The 9,881-nt window shown below is 38.2% G+C and overlaps 1 pseudogene; it reads left to right on the top strand.

Annotated features, from left to right (window-relative positions):
* The first annotated feature begins 4,761 nt into the window (after positions 1-4,761).
* LOC119562462 lies at positions 4,762-7,084 on the top strand (annotated as a pseudogene).
* The last annotated feature ends 2,797 nt before the right edge of the window (positions 7,085-9,881 follow it).

Raw genomic sequence — 9,881 nt, 5'->3', positions numbered from 1 at the left:
TTAGTACTAACATTTTTAAAAAATTCGTATTGTATTTTTTACTTAAGAAGTACAAATTATATAGTCGGATATTTTTCGCTTTAGAAAGGGTATAGGTGCAGTGGCACGCGCCAACAGCGAAGAGAAAACAAAAGAAATCAAGTAAAGGGGTGAAACGACTTGGTGCATTCTGTTTGAGTGATTGAAAGGGATGCATGCATTTTAATTGTGCGCAGCAGAGTTACTTTAATTGATTAGTTAATATAATAAAGTCAGGTAAGTTCCACACAAAGTTTAAGATGCTGTGCATTGATCTTTGTTTGAAGTACGTAAATGTTGAAGGTATTCAATGGGTTCCGTTAGCCGAAAGTGGATGACAAAATGTTTTGTGCCAAAAAAATCCCGCAAAGGGTTTATACACAGCTATATAAGGTAAATATACAATTAAAAAGTAAAACGCATTTTTTAATCATATGCCCATACATTTTTTCAGGAGCGTTGGCCAAGGAGTCCAAAGACCCGGACAAATGTTTGAGAAAGGCGATGACGAACGTGAAAAACAAACTAACAAAACAAAAAAACAGAAATACTAGCAATAATTGTTCCCCTTTTTATATTTTCATAAGTGAAAACTCGTGAAAAAATTGTAATTTTTACAAGTGATTTCACTTGGGACGTGTCACTTGCAAGTGATTTCACAAGTGAAAACTCATGGAAAAATTCTGATTTTCACAAGTGATTCACTTGGGACGTGTCACCGGCACGTGACAGGCCATACGAAAAATGAGTATAAGGAACAAGTGAAATCCCGTAGGACTTCGAAAAATTTTCATTTGAATTTTCACTTTTGAAAATGCGGACAACGCATATAATTTTCTATATGGAGCGTCACTTGTTCTTCACTTGTGCAAGAGGACATGTCCCACGTGATTCCCAAGGTGATTCACAAGTGAAACTTTTTTTTGGATCTGAAGGGTATAGACGGAAGAGAGGCTTACTACGTGCAAAGCTCCAATGAGCTTTCTGATCTGAGTAGTGATGTGGGCGAAATCAACTCAAGCAGAGATGCCGCTTTAGAGAATAATTCATTTCGTAATTAAAATATTTGTTATCTCTATATTAGGATTTCAAATTAGTTTAATATCTTTATCTCTTGTTATTCATATGTTTAGGATCAGTCGCATTGTTAATTTAGTAGTCTGCCTAATTTTTTGTCTGGTGTGCAGTCCTTGTTTTTTTATTTTGAAATTTATTTTGAAATAAAATGACCACGTAAACAAAGCTGTAGGCAAAACATACGGACTAATAAGATCCTTGTCACTAGTTAAATGTTCCTTACCTGTTAGTGTGCGTCTTCTAATTGCTAAGTCTTGTATAATACCCACACTCTTTTATGGTCTAGAGATCTATGCAAATTGTGATATAGCAAGTCAACTTAAGCTGAAAATAGCATACAATAGTATTGCGCGTTTTATATTTAATTTGCATAGATCTGACCATGTAACTCAATTTGCTTACAAGATATTTGATATAAGCCTGGCAGATTATATGAAAAGTAGAACAATAATCTTTTTACACAAAGTTATATACACCAGGGAGCCATCGCACTTATTCGAAAAATTACAATTCTCCAGATCTACAAGAACAAAGAATATTATCTGCATCCGACACAGGTTTCTGCTTTCAAATAGACAATTTTTTATAAATGCGATTAGGACGTGGAACGAGCTTCCCAACTACATAAAAGAAACTAGGAGCGCAACACTATTTAAGAAAAAACTTCTCTCACACCTAAAAAATAGCAGTTCTAGTCTACTGTAAGGTATATTATCCTATTTTAACATTGCGACTTATCCCCAAAACCTTTTCCTTAGTTTTTATACCCGTTACTCGTAGAGTAAAAGGGTATACTAGATTCGTCGGAAAGTATGTAACAGGCAGAAGGAAGCGTTTCCGATCAGGATCACTAGCCGAGTCGATCTAGCCATGTCCGTCTGTCCGTCGTCTGTCTGTCCGGGTGAACGATGAGATCTCGGAAACTAGAGCTAGGCTATTGAGATTTGGCGTGCAGATTCCTGAGCTTCTTACGCAGCTCAAGTTTATTTCAGTAGAGTGCCACGCCCACTCTAACGCCCACAAGCCGCCTAAAACTGTGTCTCCTACAGTTTTGATGCTAGAGTCAAAATTTAAACTGAAATGAATTCTTCTCATCAATATCTATCGATTGACATAAAAAAAATTGCCACGCCCACTTTAACGCCCACAAACCGCCCACAAACTTCAAAAAATCGTAAGTATGAACGCGGATATCTCGGAAACTATCAAAGATAGAGAATTGGAATGTCAGATTTAGATTCCGTAGCCTTGTACGCAGCGCAAGTTTGTTATTTGAATATGCCACGCCCACTCTAACGCCCACAAACCGCCAAAACCTGTGGCGCCCACAATTTTCATGCTAGATAAAAAATTTATTGGTAAAAAATGTATTGGTCTCGTCAATACCTATCGATTGATCCATGAAAAAACGCCCATAACGCTTAAGTCTGCCTACCGCCGGTAGGTGGCGCATTTCAATCTCGTTTTGCTGCTTGCATATCTCCATTTCCCTTTGGTCCCTTTAGCTGAGTAACGGGTATCTAATAGTCGAGGTACTCGACTATAGCGTTCTTCCTTGTTTAATTCCGATTTAACTTCATTTCTATTTATCTAAATGTTCAACAATAAATGTAACAATGTATGTTATTAGATTTAAGAACCAATTTTGTCCAAATTTAAATATGTTTACCAGTTGTGACTAGCGCTGTAATTTATAAGTTTTAAGACTTGTAGCGTTAGGAAGCCTAAAACAATAAAGAATAATAATAATAATAATAAATATTTAAATAAAGATAACAGCATAATCATTTCACAAGCCCATAAAGGTATTCAATTTGGAAATCCGATTCCTTTTGACCATATTAAAGCTTAAAATTTCTCAAAATTTAAGTCAATGACATCAAAACGTCAAAATGTTGACTACCCTTAAAGTTAAATATCTTAATGCAGATAATAGCATAATCATTCCACAAGCCCATAAAAGTATGATATTTCGAAATGCGAGTCCCTTTGACCAAGTTATGGGCTTTTTAAGTTTTAAGGAAGGTCCATTTATGTAAATCAGTCTCTGATTAGCATTCGTTGTAGTCAGACGTGTTTTATTTTCGGTATAAATTCTTATTCGTGCTCCGAGTGCAATGCTGAAGTTACAGCAGCGCAGCTTCGCGGTTTTGAGGCGGTCCGTTGCTCATCGCTTTGTCGTTGTACTTTTCACACTGCATGTGTTGATCTCCCAGAGGATGCTATTAGATTATTAACAAATATGCCGAATCTACTCTGGCAGTGTGATCGCTGTGTTGTGAGTAATGATTCACACTCCAAAATCGATGAAGTAATGGAAGAACTTCATGACCTAAAGAGTCTATACATGGATTTAAACTCAAAGTTTCTGAAGGCTTTTCCCAATTCTACCACTGACAATAGCAATGTCAGTCAGCGTAAAAAAGTGGTAAAACCATTGGCTCCAGCTTTTTCAATTGGTCGTCAAGCCAAACATGCAGACCTGATACCCCTGCACCAGTTTATACTGCCGCCAGGAACCATGCAAAGAATAACAGGAACAAGAGGCGAATAGTTGGTCAAGCTCCTTGTTGTGAAACACTCGAAGTTGTGCCGAGCAATAAATTCCTTCATATTGGTAGATTTAGAGCGCACGTAAAATTTGATTCTGTGTGTGAATATGTTGCAAATAAGCTATGTGTGGATACCGCCACCTTAATTTGCAAGCCTTTAGTCAAAAATGGTTTAGATGTTGCTACACTGGAATTCGTCAATTTCAAATTGGGAATACCTGAGCAGCACTTTCAGACTGTGTTTAGTGATGCGTTCTGGCCCAATCCAATCAAAGTCAGTCGATTCATCCACAGGGATAGGCCTATTGTTGATGGAAACATTCTGGATTTGCACAATCATCATACATCGGACTCAAAAAACCCCCAATAATCGGCGCCTCTGGTGTCGATTTGACTACGGCAAATTTTTATGATCCTCTTCCTTATCTTCATGCTACTTATTCGCTATGTCAACGTCCGCTGGTTTCGATATCGCTAGCTGCTACCATTACTCTCTCATACGCCGCTCCCAGTGCACTCTTAAGTGTTGGGCGCCCGTCACTCCCAAATCAAAAACATCATCAGTTGGATTTTTCCTTTTTTGTTCTATCTAACGTTCATCAAACGCTCACTGGAGAGGCGTTGTCACCAGATTCCATTAAGATTCCTGCTCTAAGCGCGCTCTTCGGAGATGTGCACTCATCACATTCAAAACAACATCGGCATCAGCTGGATTTGTCGTTGTCTATTTCGCGCGACTTTTGTCAAACGCTCTCTGGAGAGCTGCTTTCATCATATTTCATCAAGATTCCCGCTCTAAGCGCGCTCCTCGGAGTTGCGCTCTCTTCATCTTGCGCCTCCCTCCCTAAGTACCTAGAACATTGGCTGGATTCTTACTCTTCATTAGGTTGGAACCCGCTCATTGAAAATATGTTCTCTACATATTCGCCGCTGGAGTTAAACCAACATCGGATGCTGCTATCTTCGGATTCTGATTCTATTGAGCTCAGCGCGCCTTTTGGGATAGCGCTCTCTTTTATGAGTAGTCGGATACACTCTTCACTGTGCTCTTCATCGTCTCTCTCCATTGATGCAATTTCTTCTACGCTCTTTGGAGGACCGTCACAGAAAAGGCATGCGTCCGTAAGAAAATCATTTACATATTCTCAATTCGACTGCACTATTATTCCATGGAACGACGATCTCAACCTGCCTATAAAAATACGTACGGATACGTTGCGCAAGGTACTTAATAGTACTTATGATCATGCGAGGCCGACATCTAATTTGGATGTTGAGAATTCCTCTTCAACAATATGCGTTGACTGGCAACCTGCTAGGGGCTTGCCGGCAGTAAACTCAAATAGCCATCATTCTGGAAATAATGGCCTGAAAATATACTTTCAAAATATATCCGGCATGAGAACTAAAACGCAGTCTGTCTTTATGAATACTTCCAACAGTGACTATGACATTATCATACTGGTTGAGATTTGGCTAAATTCTAACTATAGTTCGAATGAATTCTTTAATCCTAAATTATTCCAAGTTTTTCGTAAAGATAAAGACTTCGGCAGAATGCAGTGCGAGAGAGGAGGTGGTGTCATCGTGGCTGTTAGCCGTAAATTCTGTTGCACTGTAATTCGACTCCTTAATGATGACTCCCTTCTGGACCAATTGGCGGTGGCGGTGTCTGGCTCATCCGTGAAGATATCGATTGTTTGTTCCACCTGGCAGTGATTCTGGGCTTTACCAGGGTCACTTAGACAACATCTCTAACATACATGCCAGCTTGGAGGACTCTGATGGCATATGTATGGCTGGAGACTTCAACCTCAGCTCTGTTTTCTGGACGTGGGACCCACAAGCATCTGCTATGGTGCCCGGAAATGTTCATCATTCACATGAAATAATTGTCATTGATAACTGTTTTAGAATGGGCCTCACCCAAATTAATAATGTTTTTAATGATTTGCATAAGCTGCTTGATTTAATCTTCATTAATTCTATTGTTGACTCTAACGTAACTCTGGCTGAATTTACGATTTCAAATTGTGTTGTACATCACAAACCCTTGAGCCTAAACATCGAATTTTACAGCTTTCTGCCATTCAATGATTCTAAACCTAGATATATATTTGATCCCTCTAGTTTGAGTTCCCTAAGGGATTGCCTGCTATCCATAAATTGGGGCGCCTTGCTATTGAACCCTTGCATAGAAACTAATTATAAAACCTTTCTTTCAACGATTAGAAATACTCTTGACAGCATAGTCCGTTCCAAGATACGGGGTTCCTACAGGCTTCCTTGGTATACTAAGGGACTGCAAAAAATCAAAAACCTTAGAAACAAATACTACAAAAAATTTTCTAAAACACATAACCTGGCCGATGGTGAAAGATATAGGCAACACAAACGGGAGTTTGAGTTTCTTAATAAATTTCTATATAGCCAATACATTTGTGAAGTTGAGCATAGTTTGAAGGCCAACCCTATGGCGTTTTGGCGCTTCGTCAACTCAAAAAAAACACATTCGTCTATACCTTCAACAATGTCGTATGGTGATGTTGTTGCTTCCACTGAGGCCGATATCGCAAATTTGTTTGCTGCCTTTTTTTCCTCGAACATGAAACCTTCCGATGATTGGTATGACCTGGAAACTTTAAATTCAATTGCAGAAATTTGGAGCCTGGACATATCGAATGATGACATTTCTGAAGCAATTCGTTATTTTGATGATTCCCCATGACTAGACTTTGATGGAATCTCTTCATTCTTCCTTAAAAATTGTATTGCCAGTCCTTACCTACCCCTGCAAATTCTGTTCTCTTCTTCCGTGTCTCAAGGAAGATTCCCAGTTAGATGGAAAATTTCTAGAGTCACGCCGGTCCATAAAGGAGGAAGTAAATTTGATATTTCTAACTATAAGCCAATTGCTGAGATCAGCAACATAGCTAAATTGTTCGAAAGAATAATAATAAAATATTATCTTTCTTAATAAAGTCTTACATCGAACCTAATCAACATGGCTTCATGCCCGGTCGATCTACGACGACCAACTTGGCTGTCTTTACCAATCACTTTATAAATGCATTTGAGGATCATTTGCAGATGGACACGATTTACACAGATTTTGCCCCTTCTTTGCCCGAGGTCCCAACAGGGGGTGACTCAATGCTGCCTGATGCTCACCGCAGTGACATGCTGGCTGTTCTGGCTGTGCTGTTACATGACGCAGCTGAACCCCCTGATCGGACCCAAACTGAGCATGAACGAAATTATGATCATGGCCCGCGAGTGGGGCAATGAGATCAAAAACACTATGGATGTCACCGTCTAATCATATTGTATTCGTTCACTTGTTTTGTTATTGTTTCTTTACCCCGGATGTTCTTACATTCTGTATTATTAATTTCAACTTAATGTTCAAAGCATAAAATAAATTGTATAAGCAATTACGCTTTGGACAAGTCCCTTATAGAAAATCATAGATAAACAACATATTTGTAAATTCAGTACGTGCAAAAATTTAATTACTTCGAGTGTCTTAAAATGAAGATTGAAACTTATAATAAAGTAAATTTACACTTAAAGCTGTGGGTGTTTACAAACGAAAAAAAAAAAAAAAAAAGTAGTTTGCCTTTAAACCTTAACAAATGCCACATCGTACGTTATGCGAAACGTTCTGTAACTATTCCATCCACTTATCACATCAATAACTACCCTGTCTCTGTTTTGAATGAAATAGTTGATCTGGGGGTATTATTTGATGACAAATTTCTGTTTAATGAGCACCTGAATTTTATATTACCAAAGGCTTATGCAATGTTCGGCTTTGTGAAGAGAAACACTTTATTATTCAAAGATCCGTATTCCAGATTGTCTGTATACTCTGCTTTTGTCCGTTCTAGGGTTGAATATGCTTCCTTTGTTTGGAATCCCTCGGGAAGTGTCCAGATCAATAGGATTGAGAGGTTGCAGAAAAAGTTTTTGAAGTTTGCATTGCAATCCTTGCGTTTTGCTGAATGATAGTCTAAGATTGTCAGTTTTCCCTGCTTCACACTTGTTCTTTGAAGGATCGTCGTGCAACTGCTGGCCTTCTCTTTCTGAACGATCTGCTAGTAGGAAATATTGATTGTCCTTGCCTGTTGGGATGCATCAATTTTAATGTTCCTGCCAGGAATCACCGTACCATGGTTCCATTTCTGGACCGTGCTGTCAGGACTAATTATGCTCGCAATGAGCCACTACTAAGGGCTCTTAGATTATTTAATTCTTTGCCTTCTAGCATTAGATTTAGCTGGGGGGCCAATAAAGATATATGAGGGCAAACCCTTAGGGAATATTTTTAAAGTAATTTATAATAATAGATTTAAGGTAATCGTATAAAGCCAGATAAGGATTTATCCATTGGCTATAAGTAAATCAAAACGGTGAAAATGTTGACTACCTTTAAAGTTAAATATTTAAATGCAGAAAACAGCGTAATCATTCCACAATCCCATAAAGGTATGCCATTTTGAAATCCGATTCCTTTCTGTAAACCTTCGCAAAATAAAAATCAATGACATAATAAAGGTAATAATGTTGACCACCTTTAAAGTTCAATATTTTAATGAAGATAACAGCATAATCATTCTACAAGCGCTTAGAGGTATGTCACTTCTAAATCCGGAGAAATGGCGATATGCAAGCGGCAATGCGAGACTGAAATGCGCCACTTACCCCTGATCACAATATATGGTTATGTGGGCGCTAGACAGATTTAAGCGTTATGGGCGTTAGAGCTGGCGTGGAAACTTTTTTTGGAGCAATCGATAGGTATTGACGAGACTAATACATTTCAATTAAAATTTTTTTTCTAGCATTCAAATTGTGTGCGCCACAGGCTTGGGTGGTTTGTGGGCGTTAGTGTGGGCGTGGCAAACTTTTCTTGGATAAATCAATAGGTATTGACGAGACCAATATATTTTAGTTAAAATTTGTTATCTAGCATAAAAATTGTGGGCGCCACAGGTTTGGGCGGTTTGTTGGCGTTAGAGTGGGCGTATTGGCATATTCGCGTAACAAACTTGCGTTGCGCACAAAGCTACGGAATCTAAATCTGAGATCCCAATTCTCTATCTTTGATAGTTTCCAAGATATCCACGTTCATATTTACTATTTTTTGAAGTTTGTGGGCGGTTTGTGGGCGTTAAAATGGGCGTGGCAAACTTTATTTCGGTCAATCAATAGGTATTCATGAGAACAATACATTTCAGCTTAAATTTTTATTTAACTTAGCATCAAAACTGTATGAGCCACAGTTTTGTGCGGTTTGTGGGCGTTAGAGTGGGCGTGGCACGCTACTGAAATAAACTTGCGCTGCGTAAGAAGCTCAGGAATCTGCATGCGTTCATCCGGACGGACAGACAAATGGACAGACGGACATGGCTAGATCGACTCGGCTAGTGATCCTGATCAAGAATATATATACTCTATGGGGTCGGAAACGCTTCTTTCTGCCTGTTACATACTTTCCGACGAATCTAGTATACTCTTTTACTCTACGAGTAACGGGTATAAGGAGGCCCGTTTCTGTAAAGGCCAAATTGTTCACTACCTTTAAAGTTAAATATTCTCATGCAGGTAACAGTATAATCAATCCACAAGTCCATAAAGGTATGCCATATCGAAATCCGATCCCTTTTGACAAAGTTATACGCTTTTAAAGTTTAAAAAGAGGCCCATTTCCCTAAAACTTCGCAAAATTAAAATCAATGACATAAAAACGGTAATAAAGTTGACTACCTTTAAAGTAAAATATTTTTATGCAGATAACAGCATATTCATTCCACAAGCCCATAAAGGTATGCCATTTTGAAATCCGATTCCTTTTGACCAAGTTATGGGCTTTTAAAGTTTAAAAGGAGGCCCATTTCTGAAAAAATTCGCAAAATTAAAATCAATGACATCAAACCGTCAAATTGTTGACTACCATTAAAGTTAAATATTTTAATGCAGATAACAGCATAATCAATCCACAAGTCCATAAAGGTATGCCATTTTGAAATTCGATTCCTATTGACCAAGTTATGGGCTTATAAAGTTTAAAAGGAGGCCCATTTCTGTAACCCCTCTCAAAATTAAAATCAATGATATCAAATAGGTGAAAATGTTGACTATCTTTAAAGTTAAATATTTTAATGCATAATCATTCTACAAGCCCATAAAGGTATGCCATTTTGAAATTCGATTCCTATTGACCAAGTTATG

The sequence above is a fragment of the Drosophila subpulchrella genome, unplaced genomic scaffold, assembly GCF_014743375.2.
Source record: "Drosophila subpulchrella strain 33 F10 #4 breed RU33 unplaced genomic scaffold, RU_Dsub_v1.1 Primary Assembly Seq49, whole genome shotgun sequence".
Lineage (NCBI taxonomy): Eukaryota > Metazoa > Arthropoda > Insecta > Diptera > Drosophilidae > Drosophila > Drosophila subpulchrella.
The sequence above is the reverse complement of the archived record's forward strand: the minus strand, read 5'-3'. Positions and strand labels throughout refer to the sequence as shown.